Source organism: Conger conger, chromosome 2 (genome assembly GCF_963514075.1).
Source record: "Conger conger chromosome 2, fConCon1.1, whole genome shotgun sequence".
In the NCBI taxonomy this organism is placed as follows: Eukaryota; Metazoa; Chordata; class Actinopteri; order Anguilliformes; family Congridae; genus Conger; species Conger conger.
In genome coordinates, this window is record NC_083761.1 from 31126364 (window position 1) to 31149923 (window position 23560).

A 23560-nucleotide genomic window follows, 5' to 3' on the forward strand; every position below is an offset into this window, starting at 1 on the left:
GGAAGCTGTTGGATGGAAGTGAGAAGCAGGTGAATAATAATTTTAAATCCAGCAAAAATCGTGTTGCACTGATTGCTATGGCCAATACAAGTGGAGCCTTTGACTTTCACTTACTATTGGTGTTCATCCACAAGAGTGTAAAACCTTGTTGCTTGCCAATGTCCCTATAGTTTGATCTGGGATAGCAAAAACATGGGATAATTCTGGGTATTTCACAATTGGGTATTTCAAAACTAGAAGCTGTGATCCTGATCCTAAAAATTGTGATACAGATTTTGCAATCCAATCCTACATATAATCTAATCAAAATTCTAAAGTGGATATTAGGATAGTTTTGATACTGAAAATCAGGATAATCTTGATCTTACTGAAAGACTAGATTCAGGATGGATTCATAGTTGATGTAGACATGTGACACACATGGCACATAGAGTTTTATAGAATGATTGCACATGAATTAACAGAAACAAACAGAAATAGACATGTGTCACTGTTTTGGGATGTTATTTGAAAATATATTCTGTTATCTATTCTAAAATAATTGCCTAACGGGTAGTTGCAAAAATGCTACACCACAATCCAGATGGACCAGTTGGATGGTCAATGAAACCCACTGTAGTGAACCATTATTTTAACCCCTTAAGTATCACCCCTTTTCACTCTTTCAGTTTTATTTGTGCACAAAAGGTGTGCTACTGTCGATACTTACCTACCTGCTGTGGTGAAGGGTATGGAAGCAGAACACGCAGCATAGTTGATGTAGACATGTGACACACGTGGCACATAGAGTTTTATAGAATGATTGCACATGAATTAACAGAAAGAGCAAGAGCGCGGCTCTCACCTTCCTCCAGGTGGTCCGGCACCGCTGTACGAAGGCCTCCGCCGAAGGCACCTCTGCCCCCCGCTCTAATTCCGGGAACAGTGATGGCACGTATCCAAACTGTGCCTCGAAAGGCGAAAGTCCCGTGGAGGCATTGCGCAACGAGTTGTGTGCGTACTCTGCCCACGTGAGTTGTCGACTCCAGGACGCGGGGTTGGCCGCGGTTAGACACCGGAGCGTGTTCTCCAAATTCTGGTTTGTACGTTCCGTCTGCCCATTGGTCTCCGGGTGAAAACCCGATGAAAGACTTACTGAGGCGCCTACCAGGGAGCAGAACGTATGCCAGAACCACGATGCAAACTGCGGTCCGCGGTCAGACACCACGTCCTGGGGGAGACCGTGTATTCTAAACACGTGGTCGACAACTAACCGCGCGGTCTCCGCTGCTGATGGTAGTTTGGGCAGCGCCACAAAGTGCGCCGCCTTAGAGAAGCGATCCACCACCACCAGAATGACCGTCTTGCCATCAGAGGGTGGCAACCCTGTGATGAAATCTAATGCGATATGGCTCCACGGTCTTCCTGGGGTGGGTAGCAGACGCAATAGCCCTGAGGGAGCCTGGTGGGAGTTCTTGCTCCGAGTGCAGACCGGACAGGCGGCCACAAACTCCCGGACGTCCCTCTCCATACCGGGCCACCAGAACCGCCGGGACAAAAAGTCTTTGGTGCGGTGCGCCCCTGGATGCCCCGCCAGCCGTGAGGCATGTCCCCACTGTAGCACCTGCGACCGGACCCCAGTCAGGACAAAGAGGCAGTGAGACGGCCCCCCCCCCTGGGTCTGGCTCATGGCGTAGCGCCCTCGGCACCACTGACGCAATCTCCCAGATAACAGGCGCCACGATCTGCGCCCTAGCAAGAATGGGTTCCGGCGTGAGCTCCCTGTCTGTCTTCTCAAAGACTCGGGACATTTTTACGTGCAGGGATAGACTTTTTGATCACACCACACCCACCCCCAGTTCTGAGGCGTCTACCTCCACAATGCCAATAATGTAACAATAAACGGCAGCGACGGGTTTGGAGTTATAAGAATGGGCTCTGAGCAGAACCTCCTCTTTAACTCCACGAATGCTGCTTCTGCCCGAGGTGTCCACACAAGTCGTGCCGGCGCCTTTTTCTTAGTGAGTGCGGTAATGGGGGCGACCACAGAACTAAAATTCCGGATGAAACGCCGATAAAAATTGGCGAACCCCAGGAATCTCTGCACTTGCTTAACAGACTCCGGGGTAGGCCAATTTTTAACGGCGTTCTGCGGATCCATTTCTATTTCGCCCGCTGACACAATAAAGCCCAGAAAGGAAACCGAATCCGCGTGGAACACGCACTTCTCTGCCTTTACGAACAGGCAAGCCTCTATAGGCGTGTCAAAAATAGGCTTTACATGAAGAATGTGCTCAGAGAGAGTGGCAGAGAAGATCAGAATATCATCTAGATAGACAAACACAAACTTCTCTAGCATCTCCCTGAGCACATCGTTTACCAGCCCCTGGAATACAGCGGGGGCGTTGGTGAAGCCAAATGGCATTACTAAGTATTCATAATGACCGGAGTGAGTGTTAAAGGCGGTCTTCCACTCATCGCCCTCCCTTATGCGCACCAAATTGTACGCATTCCGGAGGTCCAGTTTAGTGAATACAGCCGCCGTTTGCAGCCGCTCGAATGCGGAGTTCATAAGTGGCAGGGGGTATCTATTTTTCACAGTGATGGTGTTCAGCCCTCGATAATCTATGTAGGGTCTTAAGCTCCCATCCTTCTTTTTAACGAAAAAAAACCCTGCCCCCGCCGGTGACGAGGATGGCCTTATGAACCCGCTGGCAAGAGCATCGCAAATGTATTCCTCCATGGCTTTGCTCTCAGGCACAGACAGTGAATAGAGTGAGCCTCGAGGTGGAACAGTACCCGGATATAGGTCGATCGCACAATCATACGACCGGTGCGGAGGTAACGTGGTCGCCCGTTGCTTACTGAACACCTCCGCCAGCCTGCTATATTCCCTCGGGACGTTATTAGGTAGAGGGAATTCTATAGACCCAACATACGGGTCCCACACTCACTGCCTGCAACCTGAGAAACTATCTGATTGTCCCAGTCGGATCCCTCACTGCCCTCACATTCGTCGAGAGGCGGCTCCCAATCACAAAGCGAATCCCACTCTAGGCCCACCCCCTGCTCCTCCTCCTCCGGCCCCCCGATATTCGGACTCAGGGCCTCCCCCGCCTCCTCCTCGTCCAATTCGGACCCTATGTCTGGGAGGAGTCGAGGAAGTCTGTATAGGGGCGGAGTGGGTCATGCAGTGCGGACCCCAGCGGGACACCGGATGCTTCCGATTACCCCAGTTGATAAGTAGTTGATGTTTAGTGAACCAAACTTGAACTAAAACCACTGGGTAAGTCGGAGACTCCACCAGATAAAAATAAATGCGTTCGTGGTGGCCTCGAAACGGGATCTGCATACTATGGCAGACTACCCCGGATCCCAAAGGGCGTCCGTCAAGGGCCGTGATGGATTGGGGCTGTGGCATCGACCGAACTGGCAGCTTCTTCTGTTCTGTCCACCGACGGTCCATAAAATTATTTACCGCCCCCGAATCGATAAACGCCTCAGCCTCCACCGTGACCCCCCTCCACGTCAATTCAATGCAAATAGTAGTGCGAAAGCTAATACCGTCCGTCAGTCCCACTAGCCACTTTCGCTCCGCTAGTGGGACTGGCCTTTTACTTTTAGGTCGGGACAGTTCTTAACTAAATGCCCTGGCCGCCTACAGAAGTAACACAGACCGGGTCGCCTCTTAGGACATGCCAGGGTCGTGCTGTCCAACTGCATAGGCTCCTCTACCTGGTGTGCCCCCCGTCTCCCTTCTGCCCCCATAGTACTATCTGGGGGGGGCGAAACCGGCCACTTCTGCATGTTCTGCCGGCTCTCTCTCTCTGGCGTTCCCGAACCCGGTTATCGATCCGGATCGCGGTGGAAATTAATGACCCCAAACCCCCGGTGGCTCTAGCGTGGCCAGCGCATCCCTGACGGGGTCTGACAAGGCTCCCGTAAACAATGTCATCAAGGGTTCGTCCACCCACCCCGTCTCCCCTGCCAGAGCCTGAAACTCCACGGAGAACTCCGCGACACTCTGAGATCCCTGCCTCATCCAAGTTAGGCGGGCCGGCGCCTCCTTGCCGTGAGGGTTGAGCTTTAAAGAAAATCAGGCATTGGGACAAGAACCCCCTGCATTTACCAGCCTCCCCCCCGTACCGTAACGGCAACTGTAGCTTGGGTTCCCTGACCACAGGTGTAACGTACTGGGAAGATGGGACCGCAAGTTGGGGGAGGGTAGGTGTTTGAGGGGGGTCAGGAGATGGTGTTTTTTTTCCCCTGCGCTGAGCGGAACTCGCTTGCCAGATGCTGAAAACTATCGGCGAGTTCCAATAACACATCCTGCTGCCTACCCAAATTAGCCAGGATCTCATCCTGGCGTTGAAACACAAGTGTTTGTTGCACGGTGGTGGCAGCCTGCTGTGCTTGTAACTCCTGCAGCGCCTGTCCCTGCCTGTCTAAAGCAGCCTGCTGAGCGGCTACTACCGCTTCCAGTGGGGAATCTCCCACGTCCATTCTAGCGCCAGTCGCTGGTCTCTCCTAGATGGCTTGAGTGTTCTATAAGGGTGGGGGTAGTGGGGAGAGCCAGTCGCGACTGAGACTAGTCCTGAGAGGGCGAACCCACAACGCGTATCGCCTCTCAATTCCAAGACCAAAACAGAAAATAATCCCTACTCCCAAACAACGGGAGGAACAAAAACTAACCGTAGGCGATTCTTAGTAAAGAACAGAAATAAAGCCAACAAAAACGGCTGAAGAAAATAAAGTGACCCTTAAAACACAGGGCGAGAATATCAACTGATAACTGTGCTTAAAGGCGAGCACAGAGTACACCAAAAGAAAGTACAATCTAGCACAAAACCGCTAGATAAGAAAATAAAACCACGAGACGCAGCTCGGGGCAAAAAGGCAAACCAAAATACAAATACCGGGGACAACGTCCCTCTACCCCGGCTCACATGAGCCCAAACAAAAGAAAAACCTTTTAGGAAGGCGCTGGCAACAAAATACCTAACCACACGCCGTCCTTACCTTAATTAGTAGTTGTGTGAATTGGTATAACACACACCAGCACAGTACCTGACTCTGAACAACAAGAGTCTACCTTGTGCTTTTACCGGCTGAATGTCAGAGCGAACAGATAACACTCGAGCACTGAAGCCTAGTCAGGACTGGCTTTAAATGCTCTCATGGGAGGTAATTCCCCTGGCGCAAATGAGGAACAGGTGTTCCCAATGATCCTCGGCCCTCTGATGGTCACAATAGGAATTACCTTCCCTATGACAACTGCGAAGGATTTGCAACCAAGTATTAAAAAGTGAAAGTTTGATTTATGATTGTTAGTTTGTCCCATTACTTTTGGTCCCTTAAAAAGTGGGAGGCACATATACAAACTGTTGTAATTTCTACACCGGTCACCTGATAGCCTCAAATTAAAGCTGAAAGTCTGCAGTTCAAGCATATCTTGTTTGTTTCATTTCAAATCCATTGTGGTGGTATATAGAGCCAAAAAGATGAGAATTGTGTCGATGTCCCAATATTTATGGACCTGACTGTATCACCTTCTGAATTGCTGAGTAAAATGGGTCATTACAAACATGGTTTGGAGGAACAAATGTCATTTGATTAAAAACTTGATTTGAGAGAGGAAAACGTATGAAGAAGTGCAGCAAATTATAGGAGGCTCAGCTAAAATGATCTAAATGCTTTAAAATGGCTACAAAAACCTGAAACACGTGGAAGAAAACAAGCAACTACTGTTAACACAAATCAAAGAATAGTCAGAATGGCAAAGATTCAGCCACTCATCAGCTCTAGAAAGGTCAAAGATGATCTACAATTACCTGTAAATGCTGTTACAGTCAGAAGACGTTTGATCGAAGCTAAGCTATCAGCAAGAAGCCCCCGTAAAAAAACAAAAAAACAGCATGTGCAGAATCAGTTAAAATCTGCCAAGGAACACATTGATTGGCCCAAAAAGAAATAGAAATATAGTGGTCGTCGACAGTACGTCAGACGACCCCCGGGTACTGAATTCAAGTCACAGTACACTGTGAAGACAGTGAAGCATGGTGGCACAAAAATTATGGTATGGGGATGTTTTTCATACTACAGTGTTGATGTGACAAGGCGAGTTAGACTCGCTGTTGTCCCTAATGGTGCAGTAATTGGGGTGGGGGAGTGGCACCGGCAGGACCTCATCTTTTGGACCAATCTCTTGGCTCCCTACCTTTTAAATGTTTTTCCTTTCGCTTCCTGTGATCTTTCTGATTGATTTCCTGTTTCCTGTCTCGTCCTCTCCTCATGTCTGCCTGCCTTACCATGAGAGGTAAGAGAACATCTATTCTGTTTTCCCCCTGATAGTGTTGCGTGGGTTAGGAACTTCGCAGATTAACACAATGCTTTGGTTGCAGCTTGCCGTCTGTTATCTGTTGGCTAATTCGTCGCGATTTAGCTGTGTCCCCTGATTTCGGTAGGTGGGCTATATTTCTATAGTTGTAATTACTTGACATTTATCGACAGTAATGTTATTTTCTTCTAATTCATTTATTAAGATGCGTCTGTTTGCGGAGTCTTCTCCGAAACACGGAAGTAACAACTCGCGCAACTTAGAATTTCCATGGATTGTTTGGTAATGTACCGTTTTGCTGTATGTATATTCTGATTGGATTTTAATTATAAAATACCAGATTAACAGTGACTTTCTTCACTTTGTAGGTGCAATAGTCACTGCTGTTTTGCCTCACTGTTTTATTTGAAGTTTGTTTGGTTGCGCTTATCAGGCGGGCGGAACCCGTCTGCTGTTGAGTACGTTCGCTAGTGTCCCGCATTGCACGCCATATAGACTAGTTGTTGGCCGGACGACCTAAGGTGCGCAGCGGCTGGTGCGCGTGGTGTGTAGCCTATATTAGACCTCCGTGCCTGGAGTCGTCTTGGTGTGGCTTCTTAGAGGCGCACTTGTACTTCTTTATTTTCTTTATTTTCATGTGTTGAAGCAACTGGTATAGGTAGGCTGTAGTTAGGTTATTTCTTGGACTTTTAGGACTTGTTTCTTGTTGTATGGTGGGCTCGGTGCTGATTGGTGGCGGGGTTAGTCAATAGGGGTACCCTCCTCACGTGTTAGTGTGTAAGTGTTAATGGCACCTGAATCACATATAGTATCACCTTGTTTGTAGTAAGGCTTGCTGTGAGAGAGCACTGGGTTGTAACTACACATTGGGAGCCCTGAAGGTGAGTATGCCCCATCCCATCAGCGTCGTCACCCACCATCCTTAAGCTTTACATCACTCTATTTTATTCCTATTTATTCTGGTAAAATTGACATTCAAAATAAATATATTTTTATACGGATATGAGCTTTTGTCTTAACCTCATTATTGCCTTCCAGCAGAATTGATTTAATAAAGTAATTGTATTTAACTTAGACCACGTCTCTGTCTTATTGTCAAACTGTAGAGGGGGCCTCTGTTAGATTGTGTGACTGGGCGTACTTTAGGTTGAACCTTACATCTATGCACCCGGTTACATTGAGTTCATATACCAGGGATCATGGACCAGTTTCAACAAGACAATGACCCCAAACACACGAGTGGCCAGCTCCATTGAAAACTTGTGGGATGACATTAAGAATGCAGTTTCTGAAGCAAAACACAAAAATTCACAGGAACTGTGGAATGTAGTTTGTTCATCCTGGGCTGAAATACCTGTTTCTAGGTGCCAGAAGTTGGTTGACTCAATGCAAAGCACATGTGCAGCAAAAACAATGATTATGCAACTATATTAGTTCAGTAATTTAAAGTGAAGTTAAATCTTGAAAAAATGTTTCAGTTTATACAGTAAGTGTTTGAGTTTGAAGAGAAAAATGTTAACAGATTAATATTCCTTTTCTTTGCTTCCTGTAAAAGAATAACGCAGACTTGATAAAAATGTGTTAATGCTTTGATTTGGAATTGGGATATTGAGACTTTTATAGAATTAGTACAAATAGGCTGAATTTGCCAAAGGGGGCCAGAGTTGAAAGGATTGAAATTGTTTTGTCCAGGTATTGCACATTAAGTAACACAAACCCTTCCAAAATAACATCCATTGGAGAAAAACCCCACAAAACTAAAAGTGGTCTAAAGAAAACTGCAAGCCTGTGTCACTGTTTTGGGATGTTATTTGAAAATATATTCTGTTATCGATTCTAAAATGCTACACTGGAATCCAGATGGACCAGTTTGATGAACCACACTGTAGTGAACAACCCAAATGCTTGGGGATGTTATTTTAAAATAAATCCTGTAATGCAAGATTTTCTTTACATGAATGAAGTAAAACAATTTCGTTCAATGTTAGGCTACTAACGTTAGCTAGCTTGCTAATTGGAACGAATGTCATTATATTAGCCAGCTAGCTAACATTAGCTATCAAAATGGAAAGCTAGTGTAAAGTTACATAATGTGTCTGGTGAGTCAATAATGATACCTTGTGAGGCTTGATCCGAAGATCATCGGTGCCTAATTAGGTGAAGATTGGGCAAACCTTGTGGCCTGTGAAATTTTTTTAAACCTTTTGATAAAACATATGGCAGCCATGAGGGTGACATAAAAAGTTGCCATGACTCGGCCATGGGACCTCTCACGGTATCACCAGACCCAATAATTTACTTTCAAGCAAACGCATCAACAGATATTAATCATATTATAATATGATTGCTTATTGCAGTGCCCCCTGGCCAAGTCGGGTCCCAAGTCGAGTACCAAGTTTGGTTCTGATACATCAAAGTGTTTCTGAGTTATGACCTCACTTCCTGTTTGCCAACAGTGCTTCCATTTTTTAAATACTGAAATGGATGAATGCTTTTGTCTCTGCCTTGCCTCTGCCTTTTTTAAGGTAAACACATCAACAGTTATTGGGCAAAATGTGTTTTTACTTATTGCAGCACACCCCACAAACAACAAATTACTTCCAAACACAACTGTTTTGTTTTTTTCTGATCAATCGACCCAAGTTCAAATAATGGTTCACTAGAGTGTGTCTCTTAGACTGTCCAACTGGTCTATCTCGCTTCTGGCATTCTTCTGAGGAAGAACTATGATATTCTTGTTTTTGCACCTTGTTTTTTAATAGATATCAAAATACATTTTCAAACAACATCCTAAACCATTTTTCAATTTTCAAGAACACTTTTAGTGTTGTGGGTTCTTGAAAATATTCTATTGTCCATTTAGAAGGGATATTGTTTTGGAAGGGTTTGTTTTAATTCATGCAAAATCACTGGATAAAACTATTAATTAAATATGTGTCATGTGTCATATGTCCCTACATCAACCTTGAATTCATCCTGAATCAAACCTTTCAGTGGGATCAAGATTATCCAGATTTTTCAGTATCAAACCTATCGTAATCTCCACCTTGAAATACCTAAAACCAACATTTGATCTAGATTTTAGGTATGATTCGATTACAAAATACTTTTGGATAAGTAACCACTGGAGTTTCTCAGAGAATGGCAATCCCTGGCCCCTTGGGTCCAATGTTTCAAAAGTTTTAATCTTGATCAGAATTATCTGGATTTTTAAATAATTTTTTTTGCTATGCAAGATCAAATTGATCTTCAAGGTTTTGTCCTGGTTTTTCAAAGAATTTTCAGATAGCACAAAATCTAGATTTACAGTCTGTGGATAACATAGACTGACCGTGTTCCGAACACCAAGTTAGCTCACAATATTAATGAACAGTGCAACTTTCATGACAAATTAATAAGAAATTACTTCCAGATCAGCTTTGGTTTTTGTGTGTGTGTTTGTGTGTGTCTAATTCCTTCTGTTTTCATAAAAACTTTGTACATTTGTACAAACTTTGATCCATTTCAGCACACAGTGACAAGGTAAATGTGCTCCCCTGTATTTTATATAGACTGCATCAGTTTTTAATTAACGTTAAGAGTAATCAGATACAGATTTTATAGAGATTTGCCTGCATAACAGTGTAAAACTGTAGTACTTGTGCTTCAGGTGCTGTTTGTGAAAAGGTGTGAATCAGAACATTGTGACCGAACACAGGGAAGCTGTGTAGTTATTTTTTTATTTATTGACATAAATCAAAGTGCAACCATAATCATAAACCACATTCCAGAAAAACTACAATTGAACGGATCTTAACTTCTTGTGGAAGCAGCCTCTTCCCCATGTTCTGTTTGTAATACCATCTACAGGTATGTTAGCCCTCTATCTGTTGGTCAGTATAATACAATATTTCATTCAGACGAACAGACATGAGTGAACAGTTTGCATATTAGCATATTAGCCTACTCCTATTCACTTATCTGCATTTGTACAGAATACATAGCCTAAAAATAATGTCATTTCAGAATTGTCTCACTGGATCATAAAAAAGGCGAGAATTCATTTTGGCTTGCAAAGCGTCTTTTTATCACCCCCAATTAATCACTCAATTGTGCTCCTAATTCTTCCATGAGTGCTGTGAAATCATTCTTTGAGAGAATGATCCACAAGCATAAAAGCAATAAGGCCATGTTCCTCCACAGTCAAGGCGTAACTCCTTTGAGTTATGCTAGCATTCTAGTTGTGGTTGAAGTAGACAGCTACTGAAAGTAATGTCATTCCCACCACATCAAAATATTGCATATAGTTAATCATTCAAATATTCCTCAAGTTGTTTTGGCCGTGCAGTGTGCACCCTTTTGCTATATTTTCTCGATTGGTGTCGAAGACGATGAACAATTGATGTCATTGTTGTGGAACGGTCCCTTGTTAGAACTAACTTCACACCTGTTAAACACAATGATACAACGGATAGGTCTGGTCCATTGTCTCTATTGGTCAGTTTGTGTTCCAGCTGTGCCAATATCCACGATATATGCACGGCTAAGTAGAATGTTCGCACATCTTTTAATATTACTCTGCGTTATAGATCAACGTTATCTACTTTTTAACCAAAATGAATCTAACATTATCATCGTCTCGCCGCTAAACAAATGAGTGATTTTAAAGTGTTCTTTGACCTTCTCGGGGCTTTGGAAAGGAGTAGGAACCAACTGACTCATAACGACGCTATGATTTATTTCAATAACTGCACGTTATCTGGCAGTGTGCAGATAAACGTCTACAACAAAGACAAATGACTTGTGTGTCAGTGTCGTCAGGTGTAACAAAACTAGCAAGCTAGCTAGCTAACATTAGTGCAGTGGGGATACATTATTGCAATAGCGTTGCTTAGCTAACGTTAGTGCAGTGGGGATACATTATTCTTTTGTGAAATTCTGAAAGATAAATGTGGTAACCATTGTATAAAAGTGTTATGGAACGAGAACCCATGGTATATCGTGGATATTGCCACAGCCACAGTTACATTGCATTATATTATAGTCATTTAGCAGATGCTCTTATCCAGAGCGACGTACAATAAAGTGCAAATCATAACCAGGGACAAGTGTGCAGAAAACCCAAGAGGGAAGTATGGTTCCAAGTGCTGACATATCTATGTGTATATTTCACATAGGACCGATCATTCACATATATTTATCTATGTAAATGATCACAGAGATAAAAACTTGTACAACCCTTGTAGAATAATGAGATAACTGTCCAAGTTACCATAGGCAATACCATAGTTGGCAGCTAGAATGCCACAAATCAAATAATTAAATGCAATTATTACAAATAGCATACACATAGCATACATGGCAAATTATTACAGTGAGGTAGGGATGGAAAGGTGCAGCCTGAAAAGGTAAGTGGTCAAAGACTCTGCTGAGGGCACATTATACCAACATAATGGCTAAACTTGCCACTTCAGGGGCGGGAACCTCAAAGCCAGCCAAGATAAAGCTCAACATCTGGATTGACATTACCAACACTGTCAATGCAACAGGGAGTGGTCAGTTAAGAACCGTGCAGCAAATTAAACTGCGCTGGATGAATTTAAAACAGAAGGCCACAGAATATCACAGTGAGTCTAAAAAGCCCAAATCCAGAAACAAGCAATTCAAGCAGGGTAAATTCACAGATTTTACTCTCAACATCATTGGTGGAGCAAGATCCCCAGCTTTAATTCATATTCAATCTCACAAGGTGGTGAGTCAGGACTGTGTGTGACTGAGACTGAAACTGGGGATTCCAAACGCACAAAGTTGGGAGATACTTTTGTCCTTACTCCTGTGGAAGCAGAACCTGAAGATCTAGGTTCACACACAAGAGGACCCTCAGTCTTTAGTGATAGAACCACCACATAAGAAGCGACGTCCCCAAGACTCAGGATCAATAGTGTCTCATGAGCTCAAAATCAGTGAGCCACAAAATGTTCCTTTAAACTAACTGATCTCAATCTGTTTTATTTTATTTTCATTGAATAACAAGCGTGCCAATGGTCTGACTAATCAATCGGAATTTACAGGGGTTTTTTTTACAATCACTTTGGTGCTAATCTCACAAGTTTGCGCTCAGTCTTCAAAACCATAGACATGAGAATCAGTATGGTCAGCGCTTGTAACACAGCCTGTCCGCCAGTTCAAAACCATGCACTGTGAATTCATGTCTTTGAAGAAATTATTCCAAAATCATTGGTTCAAATAACTAATTTATCATGAAATACTATAGGATCGCCTACACACAATATAACTATAGTTTTGCCATTTGTTTTTACAATATTTTAATATTGCAGCAGAGATGAGGACACAAGTTGCACTTGAGTCACACATACACGGACCCCAGTAAGGCTCAGTAAGGCTGTGCGGGGATTTCAAGGTGTCAGTGAACCCCAAGCTGCAGGTGGATCAATATCCCCTGCCTCGTGTAGAGGATATCTTTGCAGCGATGGCTGGAGGACGACACTTCAGCAAGATAGACTTGAAGCAAGCTTACCTACAGCTACCCATGGAAGAGACATCCAAACCGTACCTCACCATAAACACACAGAAAGGGCTGTATAGGTACAACAGACTTGTTTTTGGCATTGCATCAGCCCCTGCCATTTGGCAACGTACGATGGACCAGATTTTACAGGGCATTCCGGGGACCCAATGCCTGTTGGATGATATGATCATCACTGGTCGAACGGATGAGGAGCATCTGACCAACGTGGAGAGCATCCTCAAACGATTGGAGGAGTATGGGCTGCAAGTGAACCCACAGAAGTGTGAGTTTTTCAAGGACAGAATTCAGTTCTGTGGACATGAGATTGACAGCAGCGGACTACACAAAACTCAAGAAAAGATAGATGCTGTGGTTGGGGCACCACAGCCACAGAATGTGACACAGCTAAGATCATTCATGGGACTGATAAATTACTATCGCCGGTTTCTTCCTAACCTGGCCTCAGTCCTGCAGCCCCTCAACCAGCTGCTAGAAAAGAACAGGAAGTGGTGCTGGACAAGACAATGTGAGGAGGCATTCAGAGAAGCCAAACGGCTCATCACGTCAGAACAGGTACTGACACACTACGACCCCGAACTCCCAGTGAAGCTAGCATGCGAAGCCTCGCCCTACGGCCTTGGGGCCGTCCTTTCACACGTTCTACAGGATGGATCAGAGATGCCCGTGGCGTTTGCGTCAAGGACATTGAATAGTGCAGAAAAAAACTATTCACAGATCGACAAAGAAGCATTGGCACTTGTCTGGGGGGTCAAGAAATTTCACACATACCTGTATGGAAGAGGTTTTACACTAGTGACAGACCACCAGCCATTGCTGTCCATCTTCAGCCCACAGAAAGGCATCCCAGCAATGACCGCTGCCCGACTACAGCGTTATGCACTCTTCCTGGCTGGTCATGTGTATGACATTGAGTATAAACAGACATCACAACACAGTAATGCTGATGGACTATCGAGACTGCCATTAACCAAGGGCCAGGACGAACGGGTGGTTTTCCATGCGGCACAGCTGGAAGCCTTACCGCTGACCAGCGCAGTGGTGAAACGGGAGACAAGACAGGACCCGATCTTATCAGAGGTATATGAATATACCATGACTGGCTGGCCAACCACTTGCAGCAAGGAGGTAACACCGTACCTACAGAGAAAGGAGGAAATAACCACACATCAGGGATGCTTGTTGTGGGGCATGAGAGTGATCATACTCAAGAAATGCCAGAGTCAAGTGCTACAGCAAATCCATGAGGGCCACGTGGGAACTGTAAAAATGAAACTACTGGCCCGTAGCCACTTCTGGTGGCCCGGAGTAGATGAACAACTCAAAACAATGACCAAGAACTGTAGTGGGTGCCTAGAGACACGCCACATGCCTCCCCCGGTCCCGGTCCATCCCTGGGAGTGGCCAACAGAACCTTGGCAGAGAATACATGTAGACTATGCAGGACCCTTTCAGGAGCACAACTTTTTGGTGGTCATAGATGCACATTCTAAGTGGCCAGAGGTTTTTTGCACAACATCTCAGATGTCAGCTCAAACCATTGAGTACTTGAGAACAATCTTTGCTCGCTTTGGACTTCCCCTTCAGCTGGTGAGCGACAACGCACAAACGTTTGCGAGTGACGAATTTGCACAATTCATGGCAGTGAACGGGATCAAACACACAACCTTGGCTCCGTTCCACCCGGCCACGAACGGGCTGGCCGAGAGGTTTGTACAGACCCTCAAACAGGGGCTCCGAGTATCCAAACGGGATGGAGGAACAATGCAGACGAGACTGTCTCGGTTCTTGGCATCGTACCGGAACATGCCACATGCCACCACGAGGGAAAGCCCAGCAGTCCTGATGTTTGGACCTCCGCATACACGTTTAGACCTCATGAAGCCAAGCCGACGCGACGAAGTACTAAATAAACAAGCAAAGATGCTGCATGGTGGGCGGGAGCGCCAAGTCACCACGGGGCAGGAAGTCATGGTGAGAGACTATCGGAGGGGTGGAAAGTGGGCGTACGGAATAGTACACGCCCAGACAGGACCCCGGAGCTATGAAGTGCAGGTGGGTCCGAACATGGTGTGGCGGCGACACATAGACCAGATGCATTCTACAGGGGGACAAGCCGTACCAACAAGGTCACCGGTAATACAACCGAGGGAGCAGGAACAGGGCAGAGCTACAGCTGAGACTGCTACAGCCACACAGACTGTTGCAGCCACACAGGACGCACAGCCAAGGAGCGTTCATGAAGATCTGGACAGGGATGCAGGGCAGGAGAGGGTACCCGAGACTATAGTACTGTCGAGATATCCACAGAGAACACGAAACCCACCGGACAGATTAAATCTGTAGGCCCTAGCCTAGGGATGGGCAACCAGTAATTCTTGATAATTATTCAAGCGGATAGGTTCAGAAGATCTGCATTGTTTGTTTATTTATCCATACAACTTTGATTGTAGAAGGGAGGAGTGTTATGGTTCAGGCTCCTTTAAGAGCCTCTGTTGATAGGCTATAGTGATGTATTGTGCACGCTACGTGCTTGTAAATGACAACATGCCAGATTAAAGAACCCTAAAGATCTCTCCGTATCTTATTAAGGCAGTTTAACAGAAATAATAATAAATGGCAAGAATAACACTAAACAAACAGACAAAACTCAGGAACATTACAGGCTCAGGTGTGGTAGTTCATTGTGTCACGACTACCTAGCTCACAGTAGCAATGATATAGGGGAGACCACACCGATTCAAAGTTCAAATCAGAATCATTTATTAAATCATATGCTTCCAAAAGATCAGTAAGTGTAGGCAAACAAAAATGTTGTGAAAGTCAGCATAATGTAATGAAATGCAAAAAGAGGGAAAGGGGAAAGCTTAGAGAAAGGAGCTGCAGCCAGCCCTTGTAGCACAGGGCCAGAGCAGCAATGAGAGAGAGAGAGCTGCCATGGAGGAACTGATTTTAAACTCCCCCCAATCATTAGTCAATTAGCCACAATGGCTAGCCAGCACAGCTCCCCCTGCAGACCGGTAGGGAGAGACTCCGAAATGTATTATGTGAAGCCAGGTAGAGTGAGGCGGACCCAGCATGGCAAAGCCGGGTGTGACATCACTCCCCCCAGAAAACAGAGACCCATTTTATGGGACTGTGGAAAAATGCAATATTCCCAAAAACCCATAATAACAATAAAAAAACCCAAAACAACAAACTCAACCCAAATACTAAATGCACAACAGGAATTTAGGAAGAACCATTCACTCCCACATTCATTCAATCAACCATTCACTCCTTCACAACACTCAACAACCACAAGCAAAGTGACATCACATTCTCACCCACAGTCTCTTAATCCCACCACCCAGTAGATTCTGGCGCCTGGACAGCAATTTAAGTAAGTAAGTAAAATAAGTAAATTTTATTTATATCAGCACCTTTCAAGCATAAGAGCACAAGGTGCTTCACAAGCAGCACACAAAAAGAAAACAAGAAAAAGACAAGACAGCAACAATAAAATATAAAAAGTGATAAAAATACACAAACATCAAACATTAAATATTAAAAGCCATTTTATAAAAGTGAGTCTTGAGCTGGGACTTAAAAGTGGACACGGAGGAAGCTGTTCTGATATCCAAAGGAAGGCTGTTCCAAAGTCTGGATGCTACGACCGAGAAAGCACGATCACCCTTCGTTTTCAGCCTGGACTTTGGAACAGCCAATAATGCCAAGGAAGATGATCTGAGTGTGCGAGAAGTTTCATATGATGTTAAAAGGTCAATGATATATTCCGGAGCAATGCCAGCCAGTGCTTTAAAAGTAATAAGTAAAATTTTAAAATTGACTCTAAATTCAATAGGAAGCCAGTGTAACGTCCCTAGAACTGGGGTAATATGGGCCCTTCTATTTGTCCTAGTCAAAAGTCTGGCTGCTGCATTCTGCACCACCTGGAGACGGGACATGGATTTATGACTTAAACATGTATATATGGAGTTACAATAGTCCAGACGTGAAGAAACAAAAGCATGAATTATTTTTTCTGTATCCTGTAATGGTAACATGCATCTGATTTTTGAGATATTTCTTAAATTGTAAAAACAAGTCTGGATTACTTTTGTAATGTGGAGATTGAGATTAAGTTCTGAGTCCAAAATTACTCCCAGATTTCGAGCAGTACTTTTCACATTATGTGCAAAAGGGCCAAGGTTTAAACAAATTTGTTGAGCGATCTCTGGTTTTCCAAAAATTAAAACTTCAGTCTTATTGGGATTAAGTTGTAGGAAGTTTTGAGCCATCCAGGATTGAACATCAGTTGGATAGGAATGGATAGAAACAGAGAACAGCGGAGAAAACTAACACCACTAATAATCAACTGGAGCCCGAGACAAGGCATCAGCCATTACATTTTCAGTACCCCTGATGTGCCGGATAGATTATAAGGTTGTAAAAAGAGTGCCCACCGCATAAGCCTTTGATTAGCATTCTGAAGCGAATGAAGAAAAGTGAGGATGCAAACCACCACCAGCATAGATATCAAAGTGCTGGAGTGCCCTGATAAGAGCCAGGGCCTCCTTTTCAATTGTTGAATAATTCAACTGATGCCGGTTAAATTTTCGCGACAGGCCTATCCACGCCATTCTCATATTTTTGCAAGAGTACTGCACCTGCCCCCACTGGCCTGCGTCAACCTGAAGCTGGAATGGCTGATCCAGTTTTGGTGCAGCAAGGACAGGTGCAGAACTCAACAGCAATTTGGTGGAATCGAAAGCCTGCTGACAGTCAGTAGTCCATGCAAACTTCGCGGAACCTTTGAGTATGTTAGTGAGAGGCGCAACAACAGACGAAAAATGACAACAAAAACTACTGTAATAACCGATCATACCCAAAAAGCGCATTAATTCCTTCTTGGTGACAGGAGGCGGAAACTTATCAATAGCCAGGACCTTAGCCCTGATCGGCCGTACTTTACCTTGCCCCACCACCTTTCCCAAATAAACTACGGTGGCCTTGGCAAAGTCGCATTTTGCCTGATTGACTGTGAGTGTTGCTGCCACCAACCGCTCGAACAGTGAGCGAATGCGCAACAGATGTATCCCAAGTGTCATAATAACAAACGACATCAAGATAAACAGCTATCCCCTCCAACCCCCCAACGACTCTGTTCATGAGTCGCTGAAAGGTTGAAGGAGCATTGCGCAACCCAAAGCTCATCCTAGTGTAGGAATAAAGCCTGTTTGGTGTTATGAAAGCCGAGATTTCTTGCGCTCTCGGAATAAGTGGTACCTCATAGTAACCCTTTAACAAATATTTTAACTCTTCATGCTGTTGCAAATTCAAATGACCCAACAGGTCGTCCAACTCTGTTAATTTCTGTGTGTTATTCAAACGAGCCTGCAGGACTGCATCGTCGGGGGCACACACATCATCCTTAGCTGCCACCGCAGGTGTTCTAGTATCGCTGCGGACTTTCCTCTAGACGTGGTAACGTTTGATTTTAAATTGCTAATTTGAATAGCAAGGGTTAGGGCTTGAGCCAGTTTGTTTGTCTATTGCTGTTAATCACTTCTACTAGTTGCATACCTGTAGAGTGAACGTTTGTCTTAAATAGCTTAAATAGCTGTGGAATTTATGAGTAGATTAGCTTTGATTTGATATTGCTTGTGAGCAATTTTAGGCGATTTAAATAGGCGTGTCAGAGCGACACTAGCATCCCAGTTTGTGATGTTATGTTTCACCCCATCCCAGTCTGCTCTCTCCCTCGAAGACCCCCTGGTACGGTATCGACACCTCGGGCCCTTGCCACAGGAGTTCCCCAGGGCTCAGTCCTAGGCCCGCTTCTTTTTTCTCTTTACACTCGTTCCCTTGGCCCTGTGATCACTGCACATGGTCTATCCTACCACTGCTATGCGGATGATACCCAACCCTTCATCTCGTTCCCACCATCTGATACACAGGTTTCTGCCCGTATCTCTGCTTGCCTGAGTGACATCCAGAGCTGGATAGACAACCACTATCTAAAGCTCAACCCAGGCAAGACTGAAATGATATTCATCCCTGCTAATACCTCTCCCCACCTGGATCTCTCCATTTCCCTCGGGGATACCACACTCACGCCATCACCCAGTGTAAGTAACCTCGGCGTGGTGATGGACAGCAGACTGTCCCTTTCCGAGAACATTGTGGCGGTGACCCGGTCATGCAGGTTCTTCCTATACAACATACGGAGAATCCGCCCCTTTCTCACCCCCTACTCGACCCAGCTCCTGGTCCAAGCGATGGTTCTGTCCTGCCTGGACTACTGCAATTCCCTTTTGGCTGGCCTCCCAGCGTCCGCCATCAGACCCCTCCAACTTATCCAGAATGCAGCAGCTCGTCTGGTCTTCAACCTTCCCAAATACTCACAATTCACCCCCCTGCTTACTTCCCTCCACTGGCTGCCTGTCATGGCTCGCATCAAATTCAAAACATTGGTGCTAGCCTTCCAAGCAGTTAAGGGGTCTTCCCCAGCTTACCTACAAAAAATCATCAGACCCTACACCCCTGCCAGACCTCTTTGTTCATCCTCCACAGGCCGCTTGGCACCTCCCCCTCTCCGAACCTCCACCTCACGCTCACGACTACTGTCTGTTCTGGCTCCACGGTGGTGGAACGAACTCCCCGTTGAGGTCAGAACTGTAGAATCTCTCCCCACCTTCAAGCGCAAACTGAAGACGCACCTCTTCAAGCAGCACCTCTCCCCGTCCCTCCCCACCTCCCTGTGAACCTTAATTGTTGTCTTTGTGATTTACGTAGTGTTTCGGTATTTTTAGTTGGCTAAGCAGTATTTGGATAGTTAAGTTTGGTCACTTTTGCTTTGTTGTTTGTTTGTTTTTTTGTTGATTAAAAAAATAATAATAAATGAATAAATAAATAAATAAATACAATAAAAAATAGGCCCTGGTCCTTATCTTTGTTGTACGGGTAGCAATTGAAATTGTACTTCCCTCTAGGTTCTTTCAGCGCACTTACCCCTGGTTATGGGTATGCACTTTGTTGTACGTTGCTCTGGATAAGAGCGTCTGCCAAATGCCAATAATGTAAAGACTCTAACTTCTGCCTTGAGATCATAATTGTGCTTCATTTTCTTTTGTGCTTCAGTTAAATTAAACTGCAAACGTTTTTGAAGTGAAGTTCGACCCACGATCACTTTGGATAATTTTTGGAATACCAAAGATCGATATGAACTGAGACAATGACTTCACAACAGACCTTGTAGTGATAGTCCTTAGTGCGTAAGCAGCGGGGTAAAGGGTAGTCTGACACATTATTGTAAACAGATGAACATTGCCAGATTTCAATGCGGGCAAGGGACCTACACAGTCAACGATTAAATGTTCAAAAGGAGTACCTACGGACAGGATGGGTTGTAGGGGTGCAGGTTTAATAGCAGCATTCGGTTTCCCAGCCATTTGACAGACTTGACAAACTTTAACAAACCTTGCTACATCCCTCCTTACCCGCGGCCAATAAAAATGCTGTGCTAATCGACTGTAGGCCTTCTTGACCCCAAAGTGACCAGACGTTCCCCCGTGTGCTATTTGTAACGCTTAATCACGATATATTTCAGGCATCACCACCTGCATGACCTGATCTGCCACATCAGTATCTGCGTAAGGTGACCACCTGCGAAGCAACAAACCATTTTGCACACAGTAACCGTGATCCGGATTACTGTCGTCCAAAGCCAAGGCAAAATATTTCTCCAAACTTTGATCATTTTTCTGGGCCTCAATGACCTCAGCACACGACAATGGTGCTGGAAATTCGGGAACATATAATCGAGCCAGAATCTCTCTCGATACGTCAGACAATTTCTCAGCCTGCGTACGCGCCATTGCGCGAGTCACCGTGCAAGCCGTAAAAACCTCTAGAAAATCTTGGAGACACCTGTCCATCTGTGCTGACAATGTAACTTCCGTTTTGACCACAGGCGGAGGTGACAAGTGCTCAGGGAAAACACAATCCCGACCAACATTATTACCAATTATCACATCAATACCATCCATTGGTAACGATGGACGCACAGCAATGGTTACTTCACTATTCACAAAACCAGAAAATAATTGAATTATATGCAATGGCACAGGAAAAGATTGCAGCCTAATTCCCTGAATTAAGACAACACTTCCTATATTGGAAACTGACAAGAAGGGCAGGACTGATTGACAGATGAAACTCTGAGGCACCGGTGTCTCGCAATATCTTTACTGGGACCCTACGAGTGTCTCCAACCATTGCGACAAAGTGTGTAATCAGTGTGTAATCAGACTCTGTCGATGTTTCAGTTTTATCACAAGACCTTTAAAGGCTCTACGTTTTTGTTCTCACAATGCTTAACAGTAGCTTTCACAGATTTTAACTGCGCTACATCTGACTTGACATCTCTCACATGCCCGGCAGAAATCGAAGAGGCACAGCCCCCATCCTTGACGCTATTCGCTTTATTCTTTTTAGCGCTCAATACTGGACATGCCCTCGTGTGGACATGTCATCACTCTCTCGTGTTTTATAACAAGGCGCAGGATCAGATCTCTCAGGATCGGACCTCACATGATCAGATCATGATCACATGACCTCGCAGGAGGACTCCCATTAACATGACCAGGGCGATGCTCTTTTCGATTATATTCAAAACGCGGAGAAAACACCCGCTCATTATTCTTATGGGTCAACAGAAAGCCATCAGCTAGGACAGCAGCCTCGGCAGCGGTCTTCACGGATGTTCATTCAAATACGTGCCAATTAGTTCCAGCAATGTGTTTTTAAGCTGCTCAAGAATAAATAAATCGCACAAACCATCGAAAGTGTCCACCCCCTCCGCTGTACGGCAGCAATGGAAAAAGCTACTTCGCTCTCTGGCCACATCAGCGTAGGATTGTTTTTCAGATTTTCTGCAGTTACGAAAACGCTGTCTATAAGCCTCAGGAATGAGTTCATAAGCTTTTAACACAGCCTCCTTTACTCGTGCATAATTCTTTCTGTCGAGATATGACTGTACAGCTGATTTCTCCGGGACTCTCAATGTTTTATGCCAGAAGTGCATCTATTTGACCTAGAACATTAATTATAGCTGAGCTTATGAAAACGCAAGAAACCACAGTGAAAACTGAGAGCAAATGAGAGCAAAGAATGCAACGTACATTTACTCCCTTAGAAGAGAATAATGAATCAAATATTTGTCTGTATATTCGAAAAGCATATTAGGAGTGAATATTAAATCAAAATGTTTAGTATGTTTGTATATTTTCAAAGATTACTGCTGCTTAGTTTGTCTTATAAAAGTTAAAGATACAGAGTGATGTGTATGGATGACGTGTGTGTTAGAGGGGGGGGATCCAGAACTTTATGAGGTCTGGTAGTTTGCCAAGAGCAGGTGCGGGGTGAAGTGAGAACAGGGGGAGTCCTGAACTTCGTAGTTGGCAGAATGCCCTGAATTTTGTACAGAGTTGGCAGAGCATAAGGACCATTGGCGATTTGCCACAATGACGTGGGAGGAGCTTTGGGAGGAGTTAAGATAAGAACAGTGTGATTTGCCAGAATGAGGTTTGAGGAGGAGTTGTAGGTGGAGTAACTGTGTATAAAATGGGTGTACAAATGACAGTCGGGGTTCAGTTCTGGAGAACTGATCCGGCTTTATACACGTGTGCCAATAAAGTCTGATTTTCCTGAAGAACTTGCTGGCGTGGTGTCGTCTTTTCCCTTGTGAAGATATTTTTCGACGAATTGAAGATTTGGACTCTGTCGTTTCCTAGACACGACACAACCAACAGACTCTCCGAAGGAGCAGCCAAAAAGTCATCAAACCCACCCACTCAAATATTAGGCTACGCGAATCACCAAACAACAACGATCAAAATAACATACCAAAATAACTATTAGTCTCTCAAACATATTTATCGAACCATACAAAAGAAATAAGTAAAGCGGAATGCAGTTCCAGCAGCAGGACAGCCAATCAAGGAGCTTTCCCCCTAAACATATACCCCCCGACTATACTGACCTATCTTCGCACTGAGCCCAAAGACCAGGATAATTTACTCACCTATACCTCTGGAGCCGTAGTGCCCCGACCGAAGCCAATTCAGCCGTATTCTCCAGGGCTGGTGCCCTAGCCCAGGCTCCAGTGACCCCGCAGCCTAAATCCCAGCGCAGAAGCGCTCTAAACCAGGGATGGCGATAGCTCCACCAGATTAGTCGCCCTGCTACCAAAATCGCAATCGCACTTCTCAAACAAAAAGTGGCCAGACTAAATGTTATCAAATTCAATCAAAGTTCCCCAATTAACCTCAAAACAACGATTCTACCACGAAAATCAGTGTGGAACTCCCCAAAACAAACAATCGGCGAAAAGCCGGTAGGCCCAAACTACTAGACTACTACTACTACGAGGCCTACGCCCACCGCTTCTATTCATAAAAACGCCGACTCCGTAACCCTACACACCACACTACGCTGCCTGCTGATAGTGGGAATTACAGTAGACTACTCCAAAGTCTCGGGATCAAAATGGTCGGACGAGCCTCCATATGTCACGACTACCTAGCTCACAGTAGCAATGACATAGTAGCAATCATATGCTTCCAAAAGATCAGTAAGTGTAGGCAAACAAAAATGTTGTGAAAGTCAGCATAATGTAATGAAATGCAAAAAGAGAGGTGAGGGGAAAGATTAGAGAAAGGAGCAGCAGCCAGCCC